At 37.2% G+C, this 8,927-nt stretch overlaps 1 long non-coding RNA gene across 1 annotated transcript; it reads left to right on the top strand.

Moving 5' to 3' along the window:
* The first annotated feature begins 247 nt into the window (after positions 1-247).
* Positions 248-7,722, top strand: LOC138161509 (uncharacterized). Its single transcript, XR_011168401.1, has 3 exons — positions 248-355; positions 6,861-6,942; positions 7,167-7,722. It is a non-coding gene; the product is annotated as an uncharacterized lncRNA (long non-coding RNA).
* The last annotated feature ends 1,205 nt before the right edge of the window (positions 7,723-8,927 follow it).

Here is an 8,927-nt window from a genome sequence, read left to right on the forward strand (position 1 = left end):
CAAATATTAAAATCCCAAATGTTCTCATCAACCTTTCATATAGATTTGAATTATAAGTGAAAACAAGAATTCCTTAATTTGATCCTTACTGGGGCCCAGGGAGCTGAAGTGATTTGCCCAAAGCCATGCGGATGTAGTAAGTAGTAAAACCAGAATTTCATCCTAAGTCTTCTGACTCTAAATCCAACATTTTACCCTAACTGGGGGTGGGGGCAGGTTGGAAGGAGTGGGGGGCAGGGAGATGACACATGGTGATTCATCTAGCTGAAAGATCCAGTGGGTTCACTTTGTGTAGTTTATGAAAAACACAGAGACCGGTACCTCCAGGAACTTTACTTCTCAAGCACTGGTGAAGGTTAGTGGCACTAAATGGAGCAGAATCTCTAGAGTAGCTCTGTTTTTGTGTATGCTCCATGCATGTTCTCTAATGTTAAACAATGGATGGCAGAGAACTTGACTTAATATAGTATCTAATCTTTAAAAAAAAATTTTTAAGCATGGTTTTTCTGGACACAGGTTAAAAGTGAGTTTTAAGATCTCATTACACATTATAGAAAATAATCTAGTATAAGATTAGTGGGATCAGGGTTTAACCAGCAAGCTCATCAGAACTGAACTGAATTGATCCATTATTTTCTATATAGCATTGGCTATAATGTTCTAGGGCTGTCTTTGCCAATTCTCAATACTTTCCGGAGCATCAGAACCTGTCCTTTCATTGAATGTATTGGATTAGATGTCTTAATAATGAAAAAGTCTAACACATAACATCCAGAGGCTGTCAATCTATATAGAAACACAAAGCCATCTTACCATGGTACTCTTGACTCCTTTAGCAATTCCATCTCAGGTTTCTTTCTTTATGCCTCAACTACCTTCTGAGCATTAGAAAAGGGACTGAACTTTTCCTATAATTCCGTCTTTACTTTCTTTAGTAGGTTCATGGCAATAGGAAAGGAGAGAGAAAGCCTATGAGACAGAGGACTTTTATTTTCTGTTGGTTTTTTCCTCTTCAACTCCATGAAAGACTTCATTGTCCCACCTTCCATAGTTCATTGATGGCTCTGGCAAAAGTGGTAAAAGACCAAGAAAAGGAGAAAAGAATGATTCTTGACAAATGTTTCCAGGGTGGCAAGGCTTGGTCAGACAGGGAATTAATTGATTTGTATAAGAAGAGTGATGTTATATTTTTCATATCTGATTGAAGCCTGCTTTTAGAGCTATTAGAAGGCTCCATTTAGAACTATTTGTATATACTCCATTAAATCTGAATTTAGACCCTTCTGACTTTGTAAATCCTACAAGACAGTAGTTGGATATTAACTGTGATTAGATTTAATTAGCATAAATTAGAAATTATCCAAGTTTGCCCACTTAGAAGCAGTTTTTCTTGCTTTTTTTGGGAGGGAGGAGGAAGAGGAGGAAGTATCTCATTTATTTCTGGGAAGTGGCTTGTTTCAATTCATAGTTTTGAACAATAAAAATCCAAGCATATGTAGGATATAATAAACTGATAAAACCTACTGAGAAACATTTTCAGTAGAGATCAGATCTAGGGAACTCTCACTACCCACACTTTGCTCCAGTTGAACATGGGATGGGAATAGGGGGAACTGAGAGTTAAGTGATTTTTCTAGGGTCACATAGTCAATAAGTGTGAAAGGCAGAATTTGACATTCGGATTCCAAGACTCTCTCTACCTGCTGCTCTAAACTTCTCATCAAGAAGCATAGCTTGAGTTTTTAAGTTCTGAAATGAGACAAGATTTATGGCCTGGCCCATAAATAATGATAGATATAGAATTTCAAAAGAGTTTTATAAGAAACCCTAATATAGTCTAAACTAGTTATTTAATAGATTGTTCTCTTTAATTCTCAAGCTGGTTGCTACCACCATGTCTCTTTTTCCATGGTTTTGGGCGAGTTCCAAAGGGGAAGGAGAAGTGGTTAAATAATAGGTTCCCCTTTGAATTCCCAGTGCCTTGGAGCCTTTTCCCATGCCAACAACTCTTTTGTCAATCATAAGACTTGGGTAAATCCTAAGTACAATCATAGCTCTTCCCTTTCTACCAATGTCGTTCAACTTAAATTCTAAACACCTGTTTTCTCATTTTTTTAAATGTGGGGATTGGATTGTATGACCTCCATGTTTCCTTTCAGTGATCTTGGGTTGAATTAAGAGGCATCTTTCCAGTTATAAGGAAATGATATTTTTTCTTAACTCTGTCCTGGTTAGACCACATCTGTAGTATTATATTTAAAAAGACAGAAGTTGTTAAGCATCAACCAGGATAGTGAAGGGCTTTAGGTCTTTTCATCTGATGATCAGTTGAAAATTTAGGGATGTTTAGCCTGCAGAAGGTGGCTCTAGGGGGCAGATGTGATAACTGATCTCAAGTATTTGGAAGGCTGTTCTGTGAGAAAGGGATTCAACTTGTTTCAATTGTTCTCAGAAAACAGTCATAAGCAAAGATATAGGGTTGATGTGAGGAAAAATTCCTAACAATTAGAGCTGTCACTAAGTGTAATTGACAGAATTGGGAGGCAGTGGGTTCTTTGTCATTGGAAGGTTTCAAGCAGAGATGAAATGGCCACTTACTCTGGTGGCCAGAGAGGAGATAGCTTTTCTGGTATAGACTGGGGTAGATGACCTCAGAGGTCACCAACATCTCTGAGGAACCATGATTCAGCCTATGATTCCAAGAGTCAGCTCCAGGAAAATTGTGAGCTAAGGCATCTGCAAAAGCTAGGTGAGAAGACAGAGCAAGGGGGGCAATGTCAAGCAAGGAATAAAGAGAGAAAAAGCAGGCCTGATGCACCAGAAATAAGGGTATCTTGAAGCAAAACCTGCTTCAGATAGAAAACTTCTTTATATGTCTGGCTTCTCAGATTGTTTATTCCCAGGTCAATGCAGGACTTGAAAATCTACTGCAGCATAACAATTTACTCCACTGAATGATCTTAAAATCTAGTTTTGGCTAACATGGAATGGAAAATAACACAAGTCTCTTTCTTAATAACTTTACTTAGTACATAAAAGTTCTGTATATAATGGGTTGTAGCAGGAATTCTTTTACAGGGCTAGATTAGATAGATAAGAGCCTAGGGATTCTTAATCTCCTTTTGGGTCATGGACCCCTTTGGCAGTCTAGTGGAATCTATGAACCCCTTCTCAGAATAATTTTTCAAAATGCATAAAGTAGATACGATAACAAAGGAAGCTAATTATAGTGAAATACAGTTATAGAATTTTTTTTTTAAAGCTCCCTGATTGTAGGCTAAAAAAGCAACTCCTGGAGAACGTTCACTGGGGTATATTTTAACTTTCGTATTCTGTGATTTTTTAAATGATCTTTACCTCAAGACCCCCTTCCTTTAAAACCCATTAAAACACCAGCTCCTCTAGCAAGCTTCACCTGATTCTCCCTGGTTGGACCTTCCCCCACAGACTTCAACTTTTACTTTGCTTTGTAACTCTACGATGCATCCTGTGATCCTAGGAGCATAGATTCAGAGTTGGAAGTCATCTTAGAGGCCAATGAGTCCAACTCCTTCAATTTACATGAGAGGAAACTGAAGATTAAGTGCCCTCCTCAGAGTCACACAACTAATAAGTGTCTAAGGCAGTATTTGAACTAAGATCTTCCTGACTCCAAGTTCTGATATATCCACTATGCCACCTATGTAATATATACAGTTAACTTTATGGTGTCTTTTTCCTTGCACATTATAGAAAGCCTTGAACCCACAGTCAGGAAGTGTATTGTTGTTCAGCCATTTTTCAATCGTGTCTGACTCTTTGTGATCTCATTTGGGGTTTACTTGGCAGAAATACTAGGGTGGTTTTCCATTTCTTTCTCCATCTCATTTTACAGGTGAGGTAAGTAAATAGGGTTAAGTGACTTACCTAGGGTCCCATAGTTAGTAAGTGTCGGAGGCCAGATTTGAACTCAGGAAGAAGAGTCTTCCTGTCTTGCCTGGCACTTTATCCACTGTCCCACCCAGCTACCCAAAGTCAGGAAGACCTGAGCTCAAATGTGACCTCAACTGTATGATCCTGAAAAAATTACTTTGCCTATGTAATGTCTGCCCCACTTTCCTCAACTGTTAAAAAAAAATGGAAATAATAGTAACACCTATCTTCCCAGGGTTGTTGTGAACATTGAATGAAATAATATTTGTAAAGTGATTAGCACAGCCTTGTACGCAGTAGGTACTTAATAAAATAAATTGGAGGGCAGGGACTATTGTCTTATTTAAATTTTGTATCGCCGGAAACTTCCCCCAAGCTTTAGTACCTTGCACCATACTTTACACTCGGTAGGTAAATATTAATTTATTAATTATTATACACCTATACCCTATGCCATGGACAGCTGTTACAGTGGCATCTTATTTTTGTATACCAGATCAGAGGAGCATCTCCAAGGAAAATCCAAGCCTTATAGCTCTTAAATTCTGATGTCAGACTACACATCTTAGATTAGAATGTGACTAAGGGAGAATTATGAGAATATATTAAGGGAGAATTATAAGAATATGTTCACATCATTTTAGAGGTAATGTAGTACAAGGCAGAACAATTTTGTAGCACAAATATTGGTTTGAAAAGAAATAACAAGACTAATAAACAAATAAATGTAAACATTCCCAGCAATGGCAGAAACATCGATGTCAAATGTACTTTTCAAAATAACAGTGGGAAGTGGTAGCTTGGGTGGAATCTATGAATCTATGAATAATCCTAATCTTACTCGTCAACTTTTGTACATGACTTTGTAGGGCTTCTGAAGTAATGATTTAACAAATGTAAAGAACATGATTTCCTTTCCTGTGATGCTGAATTTGGAATTTTATTGATATCCTAACATCATTTTAGCTACTTTTACTGCTCTCTCCCATTTAATGGCATGGCAACCCTTAGGAGGAAGTAAGGCAGAATCCCAAGATGACTTCCTATCTCCATCTGACAAGCAATCATGATTTTCTTTCAATACCCAGAACCATCTGTTCTGCTTTTGGTCATTAGTAGTAGTTGTGAGCATTTGGGAATAATTTAAATTAAGCTTCTTCCTGGGACACACAGAGACATATATACATGTACACATATGTATATGTATGTGTGTATGCATACACATATGTATATATACATATATACACACATACACTGTGTGGCTTTAGTTCAGACGTATATTTACCTTTAAAGTGAAAATAATTACTTGCTTGTGGACTTAGAGTGAAAAAAATATAAATTCATGTCATTTTTTGCCTTTTGTTCTCCTTTCCCAGCTCTCTGCCCCTTTACTGTATTAAGCACTTGGTAATCTTAACATGCTATAGAAATGTGTTATTGTTGTTGACTTTACCCAGGACATTGTCTAAATCTCAGATTCAGCTTTGTTCAGTTAGCCTTGCAAAGTGACTAGAAAGTATCACAGATCTCCTTCGTTCTTGGTGAGGGCTGTCGCGTTCTATATGCTTTTGTTGGCTAACTAGTTCTTTTCCCCTGGTAGAGGGAGGCAGACAATATGGCAATGACCTGGATAATTCAGACAATAAATATCCCTTTGCCTTAATTATGTGAATAGTCAGGCAAACTAAAACTTAGCTGCTAAGGTCTTCTTCTTCTCCTCCTCCTCCTCCTCCTCCTCTTCTTCTTCTCCTTCTCCTTCTTCTTTTTAAAGCAATTGGGGTTAAGTAACTTGCTCAAGGTTACACGGACAGTTATTTTTGTGTGGGTGCCAAGTATCTGAGGTTGGAACTGATCGCGGGTCTCCCGAAGCCAGGGCTGGCGCTCTTATTCAGTGTGCCACCTAGCCATCTTCTTCTTCTTCTTCTTCTTCTTCTTCTTCTTCTTCTTCTTCTTCTTCTTCTTCTTCTTCTTCTTCTTCTTCTTCTTCTTCTTCTTCTTCTTCTTCTTCTTCTTCTTCTTCTTCTTCTTCTTCTCCTTCTTCTCCTTCTTCTTCTCCTTCTCCTTCTTCTTCCTTCTTCTTCCTCCTTTTTCTTCCTTCTTCCTCCCTTTTCTTCCTTCTTTTTCCTTCTCCTTTTCTTCCTTCCATCCTCCTTCTCCTCATCCTTCTTCTCCTTCCCCTTTCCTCATCCCAGACTTCTCTACTATAGTCCTTCCTTTTCCATCTTGCTGTGTCTGAGAATACCCATGGGACCCATATGCCTTAGATTTAAAGACAAGATATATCAATCAGTCAACAAGCATTTATCAAGTATATTCTGTGTGCCAGACACAATGTCAAGTCATTGGAGACACAAACACCATAAATCAAATAATCCTACTTGCAAGAAGCTTACATTCTAATAGGAGAGACATCAAAGACATACATAAGTTGATATAGAATGTGTGTGTGTGTGTGTGTGTGTGTGTGTGTAATAAATACAAAACAGTTAAATATAAGGTAGTTCAAGATGGAGGGAATTAGCATTTGGAATGATCAGGGAATATTTCACACAGAAGATGGTGCTTGAATTGGGTCTCAAAGGAAGGGATTCTATGAAGAACAGGTATGGAGGGACTACATTTCCCAGGTATGTCCAGGAAGATAGCCAGTGCAAGTGCCCTGAGGTGGAAAATGGAAGGTCTTATGGGAGGAACAAAGAGAAGGGCAATTTGACTAAGTCACAGAGGGCAAGAGGGGGCATATTATATAATAAGACTGGAAAGATTAGTTGGAGCCAGGTTGTAAAGGATTTTATAAACTAAACAGAGGAGCTTATAGTTTATTCTAGAGGAAATAGGAAGACACTAGCATTCACGTTCATGAAATGTGCCCTTCTTCCATCTGGCTGACCAAACCCCTGAAAAAGTTACCTGCTGACCGCTTACAATTTGTTCGGGACTGTTTGCAGTGCTCTCTTTTTGTGCCTGATGATGGGGGAAGACTCCTTTGAACAAATTGACGACTACACTGCAGTCTGCAGCTGGCACATTGTGAGTACCACTAAAAACTCTTGACATGAGCCCTACACTGAAAATTAATTCAGCTTTCATGGCAAACTATACCCTGTGTTTTATTTCTTGCACCTGCAGGATCTGACATATAATCACTTTAAAAACACACACAACTGGAAGTTTCCAGGCAACAAACGTTGAATAAATGGACCCTTCCTCCTTCAGCGGCTAGAACTTTAATGTGTTCTTTCTTTTGTCTTCAGATCAAACTACTTAGATTGTACAGGGCATTGTGCCCAGTAAAGAACATGGATTCTACTTCTCAGTGGCCAAGACTAAACAACCAAGAGTAAAATGGTGTCTAAGACAAGCTTTTGACTAAACACAAGAAAAAAGACAACACACTATGTATGAAAGAGGGAGGACCTCTTTAGGGGAAAGAAGAGAGTGATGAAAGGAAAGTGATAGAGGCGAAAAAAGAAAGAAAATACCGTCAATAATATATAAAATACGCAGAGAACAAAAAAGAAAACCAGAAGGAGATGACACAAGCAGAATAACTTTGTCACATATATTTATATTTAATCTATACTTTATTTTTATTTACATTAATAATTTTATTTAATTAGACTTGTAATTTTATAATTACATTACAATTTTATAATTATAATTATATAATATATCATATTATATGTTATAATTATGTTTAATCTATACTTTATATTTGAATTATTTAATCTATATTATTATTTACTGCAATCTATGTTATATTATATTTAATCTATGCTTTAGGAACAACTTAGGTAACAGATTTATGGCTTCATACACAATTCCTTATTTTTGTTGTTCTAGGAATGTTTGTGTTTGTAATAAAAAAGGAAAAAGAAAAACCCCAAAAGATCACACATTACTTTTATTATGATTTTTCCCCAAATATAAGAAAGTGTTTAGTACAAAGTACCTAGAAATCTATGACTATATATACTAAAAAATGATAAATGAAAATTATTATCTGAATAATTGAGGAATGGGGAGACTGTCATACATATATATGTACGTATATAGGTGTGTATATATATTATTTTATTTTTATTTTTTTTTTAGTTAATACAGAGTATCTTGAGAGTCAGAGCAGTTTTTTTTAAACCTCTAAGTTTTGGGGACACCATGCAGTTGCAATTATCTATTTTTGTTGATAAAAGAGCTTAGAGTAGAGCTTTATTTCAATAAATATGTGTAATGAACTAAACAATAGAGAATTATTATAGTTGAACTACCTCCACAAAGTGGACGAGCCTTTTCCCCCCATTATTTTATTTTAATTTTTTTAAGCAATTGGGGTTAAGTAACTTGTTCAAGGTTACACGACCAGTTATTTCTGGGTGCGGTGCTAAGTATCTGAGCCCAGATTTGATCCCCCAGGTTATCCCAACACTAGGGCCAGTGCTCTTACTCACTGAGCCACCTGGCCGCCCCTGCTCCCATTATTTTAGATCATTAAAAGTAGCTATCTCTTACTGTCATGTGTCCTGTCAAGTACAGGTACTGCTAAAGACCCCAAGGCAGAAGTATATGAGTTCTTTGAGGTTCAATTTTGGTTTAGGTTCTTCCCAGTGAGCTTTAAATTGTTGCTATCTTAATTTCAGTTAAAAAAAAAAACAAAACCCAAAACAATTGCAGCATTTTAATTGAGAGCAGGCTGCGTTGCTACTTGCCTTGTTTCCAAATAGAATACCTTTGCCTGATTCTTTCTGACAGTGACACCCTAATCCAGGGCAGATGAACTGGGTATGGCAGACAACTGCTCTGCCGTGTGTGCCCTGCTAACACTAAAAACCGGGAATTCCAAAAGTCACTTATAACCTTGAAAACAATCTGTTCCGTGGACTGCAGTATTGTCAAGGTTACTGTGTCTCAAATGTGTCATTTTGAATCCTCTTAATCATGTCTTTTTTGAATTTACTGTTAAACTTGTATAATGATCAGCCTGGTTTCTTCCCCAAGTCTTGGCTTCCCCCTCCAAA

Source organism: Petaurus breviceps, unplaced genomic scaffold, assembly GCF_028583685.1.
Source record: "Petaurus breviceps papuanus isolate PSGF00001 unplaced genomic scaffold, PetGlider_PUasm1.0 118, whole genome shotgun sequence".
In the NCBI taxonomy this organism is placed as follows: domain Eukaryota; kingdom Metazoa; phylum Chordata; class Mammalia; order Diprotodontia; family Petauridae; genus Petaurus; species Petaurus breviceps.